Genomic DNA, 10290 nt, shown 5'->3' on the forward strand with positions numbered 1-10290 from the left:
GGTTTAACTTAACCTTGAAATCTTTTCGCGAAACTTTGAAACCCTTCTTTTTCTTTTCACTGGCTATCGTAACTATTAAATTAAATATTCGCTTTACCCTTGCAACCCTACGATAAGCCTTATATCCTCTTCTAATGAGATTTCCCATCTATTGTAGCTTCAAAACTTAAACGTTTCACATCGCATTTTCATAGTTGTCAAAACCCATTTCCTTCTAACCAGTGCGAAGTGGCGAAGATGGCTTCATCTTAACTTTTTGCGGCTTCGCAGGATGACATATCTTTTCCCTTTAACCACTACAAACATGTGAAAACCGCCTGACTTAACATTTCACGGTCTTGCAACCAATAGACTAATTGCCTGGAAAAATTCTCTAATGATGCGATCTCCCTTTTCACAATTGCCACAAGTCTTTTCCCTTTAACTATTGTGAACAGATGAAAATTGCTTGACTTAACATTTCGCGGTCTCGCAACCAACAGACTAACTACCTAGAAAAAATCTCTGATGATGCGATCTCCCTTTTTGTGATTGCCAGAAGTCTTTTCCTATTAATCGTTGCAAACATGCTAAAATCTCCTAACTTAACATTTCATGATCTCGCAACCAACAGAATAACTACCTACATAAAACCTCTGTTGATGGATCTCCCTTTTTGCAACTATTGGAAGTCTTTTCCCTTTAACCACTACAAACATGCAAAAACCACCTGAATTAACATTTCACAGTCTCACAACCAATGGACTAACTGCCTGGATAAAACCTCCGACGATGCGATCTCCATTTTTGCAACTTCATAACATAAAAGTTCACCAAATCACCATCATTTAACTACTACTGCCAATGCTGTGAAATCTCCTTTTTGCAAAGTCGCAAAGTTAACTCCTCATTTATCTTTCCAACTGACGATGATGTGATCTCTGCCCTCCTCGCGGTTTAGCAAAAGACAAACAATTAACTTTCACTTTGATAGCAACATTGCGATAGACTCGTTAAAGCCTTTCTCATGGTTTCGTAACCGCCAACTTCAAGCTAATGAAACCCTTTGCGAACCTCTGATGCCATCGACTCCACATATGTTTTTTTTAACCTTGAATACAATGAAATGATTTGCCCAAAAAATTAAAATTTTACTAATTATTATTTTTTGTTTGCCAATGTATAAAATTTTTGTAGTTCTAAAATAACACAATTCATCCAGATTTTACACATTGTTTGAGAGACTATGAATGTTTCGCCAATGGAGATTATTATTTTTTCTTTGTAAACTATTTTTTTCGCCCAAAAAAAAAAAAAAATTGCAGGTGTTTTACACCTTTCGCCAAGTTTTTACACCTTTTCTAAAGGAGGGGTTTCTTAAAGTATACCCCGGTTTGATGTCCCTACCCCCTCAATGTTTTTTCGATCCCCGAGTAAATATTAAAATTGACCATATTAATCACCATGTTGTTCATAGTCAACTATTTCTTCTTTAACATGACTACCATATATAACATATTGCTATTTAGATGAACAAATTAATCTTTCTTTTTGCATAGAACTAACTTTATAGTTAATGTTTTGAAATCATTGTCCACATTTACTTTTGTCTCCCTTTTATTCTTCTTGTACAAACAAAATGCCAATGTCTATTTATGATTGAAACCTCTTCTTGTGATTTACTAATTTGTTAAAGGTAGTGTTACAAACAAATTGCCAATGTCTATTTATGATTGAAACCTCTTCTTGTGATTTACTAATTTGTTAAAGGTAGTGTTACAAACAAATGACCACTTCTATTTATGATGGAAACCTCTTCTTCTACATATTGTATTTAGATTGTGTAAAGAGAGTAACTATTGAACTAGCCCTTGTTCCTCAATAATCATACATATCTACTTATAAACAACAATAATCATACATAAGTATATCTACTTATCCTTTACCCTCTTTGATATCTACTTATCCTTTACCCTCTTTTAGAGGGTTGATTTTGTGTTCCTCCTATAAAATAAAACGACTTTAAAGAAAACAACAATCATAACCACCTTTGCCCACTTATCACATGCCGTCAGCGCTAAATCACAAATTTGAAAGAAATGCTTATTAAGGTTATCTTGATTTTGGAGCTATGGGCCTCTTCTATAATATAGAGAAAGCCTCTAAAAATAGGCGTATGCCGCTTTATGTGGCCAACACACGGGATTCTTTAGTAAAAGGCAAAATAATAGTTCGCTTTCTGTTGTCCACACGGCTCCGTGAAAGCTACAGAAAACATGCTGGTGGAATATACGACCTCCATTCACCTTACTTTACTCAAAGAAACAATGTGGGACTAATATGAAAGAGACTTCAGATGACACTTTTGAAAGCTGCGAGATCCACATCACAATATTTGATTCAATTCTAAATCTATCCAATTTTGTGCATATTATGCGCTCCAAAAGTGCACGTCTATTATAGATGTTCTGAAAACGTTTCCAACAAGACCAAATATTCTGTGTACATTCTTTTATCCTTGGATACCTCTGCATACTCTGTTCAATAGCTACTATTTTGTCTCATGGGGGTATTCTGTCACAGGAAGATATATATTCTAATTAGGCTCTTTATCTCAGAATTGAAGTATTTATCCTAATCAGAGCTGCAAGATGAAAAGTATGTGGAATTAATGAAAGTAGACATGGGATTCTTTCAATCTTTCCTTTAGGAAAAACAAATACGTATCTATATAAGATTATATTTTGTGCCCTCGTATGAATCACTAAAGGTTTTCAAGTTGTGTTATAACCTAACACTCCAGCTAGATGTTTCAAATCATAAGATCAAACAATGAAGAAAATAAATTGATATGTATCTCAGTGATGACCCACTCTATAATTATATCATGTATCAAGTGATATATTCTGATGGAAATAAAGCCAAGTTACTTATCGTTAACATCTACAAATTGCACCAATTCATATGTTAGAAGATTTATAAGGAGATACATTACAATTTATATTGTGAACACAATTATAAGTATCTAGAAAAACACTCTAGATACATTCATATTAAAAACATTTGAAATATGTGGTCATCCTCGTGTAACACCATCTAGATAAGCCAATCCTGTTTAACTAATGATGATTTGCTAACTATCATATAATATATTTATAATTGATGTAACATAATATATGTTAGTCAGCAAAAGTGCACCTCCATCCAATCAATCTCATCCTCTAAGTCTTTTTACTCATTTGGTATTTACTCATTTTTATGACTTTATCATATGAAGCATCATATGTACATGCACACCTAACATATTATATCCTAATGTGGTCCTTGTTGCAACACTAAATGTGAGTCCTAGTCCTAAATGTGAGTCCTAGTCCAAATAGTCATTTTGTGTAGCCATATGCGTATGTAGATCATCAACATGAATCTACACCATTAGAAAACTATGTTTTATTGTTCGATTCCTTGACCTCCTAATGATTGACAAGTCAATTGTTGGTTGGTTATACTAATATCCAATCCAATCCAACATAGCATCGCAACTTCCTTCAATCTTACCATATAAAACAGATAAGATCTAGCATCCTTCTTACTGTATGACCAGACAATCCTATCAAAATTAACCCTTCAAAATCCAACAAGTTATCTTAAAATTGTTTTGTGGGCCTCCTCTTAAAGAGGAGAAGCCTCCAAAAATAGGCGTATGCCGCTTCATGTGGCCAACACACGGTATTCTTTAGTAAAAGGCGAAAGAATAGTTCGCTTTGTGTTGACCACGCGGCTCCGTAACAGCAAAGAGAAAATACTGGGTAAGATAATATGTTGTCAGCTCCTCTTGCTTTACTCAAGAAATCAATGTGGGACTAATACGTAACAAACTGCAAACGCAACTTCTGAAAGCTGCGAGTTTCACAACACATTTTTTCATTCAATTCTAAAATTGTTTATTTTGTTTGTCTATTGAAAACTTTTTCAATACTGATCCTATTACTAACAAGATTGCACTAATCATAAGAAAAAGACGTCGATAATGATCCAAGTTATCTTATCTTACCCAAAAAAAAATGGTTGAATATATTATTTTATTTATTATGAATCCCAAAACTGAGATAATACGGAGTTGTCAAATTTGGTGTATCTATGAAAGGTGTCATTCTCTTAACAGCGCTTGCATGACAAGTTTACAAATTTATATAAATAAAATTGAAAGCATTTAAAACAGTATTATAACTTAAAATGAATTTATATTTTTTCCAAGGCATAATGAATCGTCTTGTATGATACTTGTCTCACAAATTTATAAGTGGCATATGTCTTTTACAATCTGTCTTTAATTTTCTGCAAATCTCTACACGCTACCACTATGTGTGAATATAAAAGCTATGCAGATTCTGTAAGAAGTTCATAAGTAAGCTATGCAGATTTTTAATGGAGATGAACACTAGTAGAATGTTTTTCCATCATCTCTTTTTGATGATCTAATTAAAACCATAAGGTGAGTTTCTCTATAAGGTTTTTTTTCTATTTTATTATAATTGTTTATTTAGAAGAAGAGTTTTCAAGCATGGTTGTATTTTTATTTTTATTATAATTTATTTTTTAAGAACTATTATAAAAAAGAAAAATTATGATAGATTTTTGTTTAAATGAATCATATAGATGATTTGAAAAAAAAACTTGATATATAATATTTTTTAGAAAATTATGTTTGAAAACAAATTTTATATATTTTTAGTTAAATAGATTTTCAATCATTTTACTTATAAAAAAATCATTTTGTAAAAAAATTTAATAGCTTTATAATTGATTGCTTCAATTGTAATACATGCATATGAATTGTAATGTTAAAGCTAAAATATATACATGCTTTTACATGATAATAATTTAAAGCTTTATGAAACATAAGTTCACACAAGCCATATTAGTGGGAGAACACGAAGATGCCAACATACAACACCTAATAAACAAGATACTTTTGTGGACATCATGAAGGAAACATTCAGAATATTTGATCATTTTCTAATGATTACTAGGCCAAATAAATTACTTGATCTTCAATGGTCTTACAAGCCTACAACTACCAAAGTTTTAAGACTTCCATTTCAACCTTTTCTTGAAATATTCAATTCTACGTTAAAAATTTGACAAGCCACCCAAAAATTATGACTTGTACATACATGAAAGTTGGATTACCTCTATGAAATTTTGGCCTACTTGGAGAGCTAAAACTACAACAAAGATACAATATGTAGGTTTGAGAAATGAAGATGCATCCAAGAATGTCACTTTCCAACCATGGTTTGAGAAAATCCTTGAAACACTTGCACAAATTTCCCTTGGTCGTGGCTTCCACCTAGCTAGAAATCCTTACTAGACCTCGCATTTTTGAAATACCACTTTATCTCAATTATTTCCTATTTATGCATCCAAACAAACCATTTATATTGAGCATTGAATAAAGTAGACACAACAATATAGGGTATTTGAAGAGATCGGATTCAATAGGCCAACTAGGTAACTATTAAATAGATTCAACAATACTAACTATTAAATAAAAAAAATACTTCTAGATACAAACACACATCTTTTTCTCCTTGATTTATTACTACTTGCAATAGGTAGGATACTACAACAACCATTAGAAGCAATTTTTCATTTTGTTTGTTCAACCATAATAGTTTAGTTTTATTAAACTTTTAGATTAGCCAATAGGCCTTGTGTGGGAGCTTCTCTCATGAAAAATGTATTTTTGACAGAAAAGTTGTTAATCCTTCTCTATTTTTGATTTTTTGATAATGCACTTAAAACCTATTTTTACGGATTTCTAAAAATGAAACTTAATTCTTTTCCAATAATGAAACCTTCATTTTTTAATATAATTTACAATTCTCAGCTAGTGGCAAGTTTCTCTTTTTTTTGTACATATCTTTTCATGGGTTTCATCATATTTGTTTAAATTTTTAAGGAGGGTTTTGTGGTTGTCGGTATTTTGCAGAAGCTAATGGCATAATGTGGGCATGAAATTGCAAAATTGAATCAAAAGGAGATTCAATGGTTTGCTCTTCTATTCAGTTGGAAAGACTTTGTTAGGTTCTAGACTTTCGTAGATTTTCTTGGATTTGTTACATTGCTTTGATGAGCATTTTTTAAGGATATTTTCTTTGTGGATTATTATAGTTTTCTAAGGACATTGAATTCTTATACTCGTATGTGGATAGATTTGTTTATTTTCTTTTGCAAGATTTTGTATGTTTTATTGTACTAATATGAGTTCATTTTGTTAAGAATTGGACTAAAAACCTCCCAAAATCATTGTAAATACTCCCTTTTGTCTTCTCACACTCTAAAACTTTTGAAAAATACTCATTATGATAGAAGTGTGTGGAAGTATATAAAAACCAAAAAATGAAATATGTATATATCAGTGAAAATTTGAAAATTAATAGATGCCTTTTAGGGCCTTTGGTACATAAACACTAACTTGTTTTGCATGCTCTACTTTTTTTTCCCTCTCTTCACTTGTAGTTTAATATGGTTTATAATACATGTTGTCACACACATCCTCTATTGTTAGAGCATAACTTCTAACAACCTGGCGGTCTTGAAACTAGTAATGTGAACTAGCATAAGAGGATAAATTATCAATTACCCAAACACTTTGGCAAAGTATTTATATGTATGAAATAAATTAATAATATGATATATCACTCCCATTTCTAATGAGATTAATGAACATATTCATTACAGAGATAAATTCACTTGGAATCATTCAATTCCCATTAGTAGATGAGACGTTTCCTACTTTTAGGATTTCATGATTCCTTGTCTATTAAACAAATAGAGTTTTCAAAAAAGAAATTATTGGCACCTGCTCTTTCATCTTATATAGATTTATCAACTTATGCATCATGGGAGTATTAATATCCAACTGCAAGTTCGAGATTAGTGTAATGTTTTGAGAATCTTGAATTTGGTTGGTTTTTGTGGACAAATTTTCTTGTCATTTCAAAAGGAGTTTGGATTTTCATATTTTCTTTGATGGAAGTTTGTTTTGATAAGGATTTTTTTTCTTTGATTAAGTTTGATATATAGGACATTGAATTTATTTGATATTCGTAAGTGTATATGCTAATCTACTCATTTTCTTTGATGAGAGTTTTTATATTAAGGATTCAATTTCTTTGGATTGGTGTCCTTTTAAGAGAATGTTTAGTTAGCTCAATATTTGTGGGGTAGGCCTCAATTTTTTTGAGCACAATGTTCATTAAAGGGGTTTGCTAGATTCTCTATTTTTTAAGGTTTTGTTAAGCTTATTCTTTGTTGTTGAATTTAGGTTTCTTTGAAAGTTTTGAATTTAAACAAAATGAAATTATTTCATACCATTTTTATTTATTCTTTCTTAAATATACTTTTACAAGTCAAGATTGAGAGCAATTATGAAGTCCACTTATTGAAATATCATGTTTTTGATTAAGTAAAACAAGTTTTTTATAGGGGTTCCTGAAACCCACCAGTTAACTATAGAACACTACTAAAAGTTCAGGTCTAGCAACCAAACAACAAAAAAACAATAGGCCATACCCGACTATCAGATGCAAAAAAAAAAATATGGCCAAAAGCTAGGGTATAGACAAAAAGATAGGAGCAATAATCAAGGCACCAACTCTTTAGCGAGCTCCGCTTTCTTGATCTCCATCTCTTCCATGGCCTCAGCATCATCGGTCTTTGATTGGCTATCATCTGGAAAGATCTCCTCTTACCTCTTCCTCTTTTATGCTCTCTTTTTTGCTCAGGCTCTCACCTTGCAAAGAATCTTCCTTATCAACCACCCTGGTTTCCTCTTTGTCATTTTCCTCCTTCCCCTTTTTTCTTTCCTCCATCCCCTTTTTTCTTTCCTCCATCATCAAGTAAAATTGAATGATGTTATCATTAAGATCTTTTATTATGTTGAGGCTCTGGTTAGCTGAGCTATGGAGAGAGCTCTCTATCCTTTCCACTCTTTTTTCAATCTCAAAAACCCTTGCAGCTAGCTGTCTAATTTTGACATTCCCATCCCCCCCCCCTTCTAGACTTTCTTGGCTCTGCATCCTAAACTTAATCTCTTCAATTTCATGGAAGAACCATTTAATGGACTAGAAATTGTCCACCAAACTGTTGCAGATAGTATTTAGGAGGTTCATCCTTATTTCCCTCGTGTTGTCGCTAAGAATCACCAAAGCCAGGTCAATGGGCTCTTCCAACTAAATTTTTCTATCCCTACCCTCCAAAACCTTTAGGTGGATATGCTCTCTAACTAGACAGATCTATGTAGTGCTAGCTTGAAAGCTCTTTCATGTAGTTTTCCTTCCCTTTGCATCAAGAGTAATAGTGGTTTTAGCTTAGCCCTCTTCCTCTTTTCTCTCTTCTAGAGCTTCAATAGTGCTCTCCTTACCCTTACCAAGTGCCTTCTTAGCATCCTTCTCACCACCCCTTTTCTTTTTGACCAAGGTGTCATCCTTCTTGCTTACTTGAGCCTTACTGGTGCCCTCCTCTCTCACATTTCCCTCCTTATCTATGTCCATCCCCTCTTCCTCATCATTGTAATCCTCCTCTAAGTTTTCCTTTTGCTTTATCCTTCTCTCTATACCTTTCCCTAGCAAGTACAGACCAACATTATCCTTTGTATCCAAGAGGAGGTAAGAGCTCTCTGTCTCCTCAGAAGAATCTTCCTTCTAGGCAACAACCCTTTAGTGAGTTTGAGCTTTAAAATGCTCATAAATGAGCAATAAAAAACCCTCATGGAAAGAAGAATTAGCATACACTTTCTTCTTAAAATCCATAATACTCTTATTTATAGAGAAAAATAGGTAGAAGGGGATGGAAATTTCTATTCCATACCTGAAATGGTTTAGGATAACGAAATGGTGGTTTCGAATCCTATCAAACCTTGTTTCAAGTGTAATGTAGGATATAATCGCCCTTAAGACAAACCTCCACAATTTCTTAATAGATGTGGGCTAATAGTAGGCACCAGTCTTCACTAGTTATTTCATCTCCTTCGCATCCTTTGCAAAGTCTTTCACTATATTCAAGAATATTTTCTTATACCTATAGAATTTTATGCCCTGATTGGGAGAGTTAATGACCTCAATGATGACCCTTTCATTGACTTGGAAGTCAATCCCATCAATTTTCACCTTCCCATCTCTCCATGACTTAACCATAAGGTCAGTTATCTTCAAATCCCAGCCATGAAGATTTTCAATGAAGGATGAGATGCCACCTTCCCTCAACTTCTCCCACACTTTCAATTACCTCTTCCACTTCTCTACCTCTCCCTGGGCTCTCTAAAATGCCTCTCCCCAACCATTGTGTTGCAGAAAGAAGAACAAAAACTTTGTTTTCTCTAGGCACCAAGAACCGAACATTGGTTTTTATCACAAAAGTTGTACTTGCATCCAACCTCAGTAAAGAAATAGTAATAGTAATTACCAATTTCCTATAAAACATGCCACAAATCCCCCCATTATGATGCTTTTGAATTGGCTTTTGCCAAACTTTCATCACTTTACAAGTTTGATTGACAATATTAACTTTCATAATTACACTTTATATTTCCCATCCTCCCCTAGATTCTCTCTGTCTCAATTAAACTTTTAGCAGCTACCATAAATCCCTCTCCACTAGGCCATCTATGTGATGTGTCCCTCCTTACTATCTCATTAGCCATCTAGTCAATAGCCATGTTTCCCTCATAGTAAACATGTGACACAAAGACCCTTTCGAAGAAAAGTGATATATTTTTTGTTTCCTCCATCATATTCTTAATACTCCATGATGGAGGATGTTCTCCCCTTAGGCATTTAATAATATTATTTGAATCCCCCTCCAACCATAGACTTTTGACCCCTACCTCTTTAGCCAATTTAATTGTTTGAAGGGTTGCACAAGCCTCTGCATAATGACTTGTTTGATGTCTCAGGGGGAAATTAACCACTGCAATACCATACCCATGATTATTTTTTATCACCCCTCTTTATCCCACAGCTCTCAGGTTGCCTTTGGCCTCCATCAAAGTTGGCTTTGTACCAACCTTCCAGGGGTAAAGACTAGTGACACTCATTTCTTCTTGTATAAATATCATCACTACTTCAAGTTTCACCTGTGAAAGGGTTAGATCCTTTAATAAACATATAGTTTTCCATGAGGACATTTTGAATTTTACTAGACACAATTCTAGTAGGAAGGCTAGCATCCCTAAAGATATGGTTATTGCGTTCCTTCCAAATACCCCATCCAAAATGAGGTAAGGCCCATTTACTTATAGTTTGAAGC

General features: G+C 33.4%; 2 non-coding genes across 2 annotated transcripts; both read right to left on the reverse strand.

Annotated features, from left to right (window-relative positions):
- Positions 1 to 2119: 2119 nt before the first annotated feature.
- Positions 2120 to 2235, reverse strand: LOC149566746 (U5 spliceosomal RNA). Its single transcript, XR_016363133.1, has one exon. It is a non-coding gene; the product is annotated as a U5 spliceosomal RNA (small nuclear RNA).
- Positions 2236 to 3640: 1405 nt separating this feature from the next.
- LOC149566747 (U5 spliceosomal RNA) lies at positions 3641 to 3759 on the reverse strand. The gene has a single exon (XR_016363128.1). It is a non-coding gene; the product is annotated as a U5 spliceosomal RNA (small nuclear RNA).
- Between the last annotated feature and the right edge of the window lie 6531 nt (positions 3760 to 10290).

Source organism: Cupressus sempervirens, chromosome 3 (genome assembly GCF_028749045.1).
Source record: "Cupressus sempervirens isolate cs-2001-9-10 chromosome 3, ASM2874904v1, whole genome shotgun sequence".
In the NCBI taxonomy this organism is placed as follows: domain Eukaryota; kingdom Viridiplantae; phylum Streptophyta; class Pinopsida; order Cupressales; family Cupressaceae; genus Cupressus; species Cupressus sempervirens.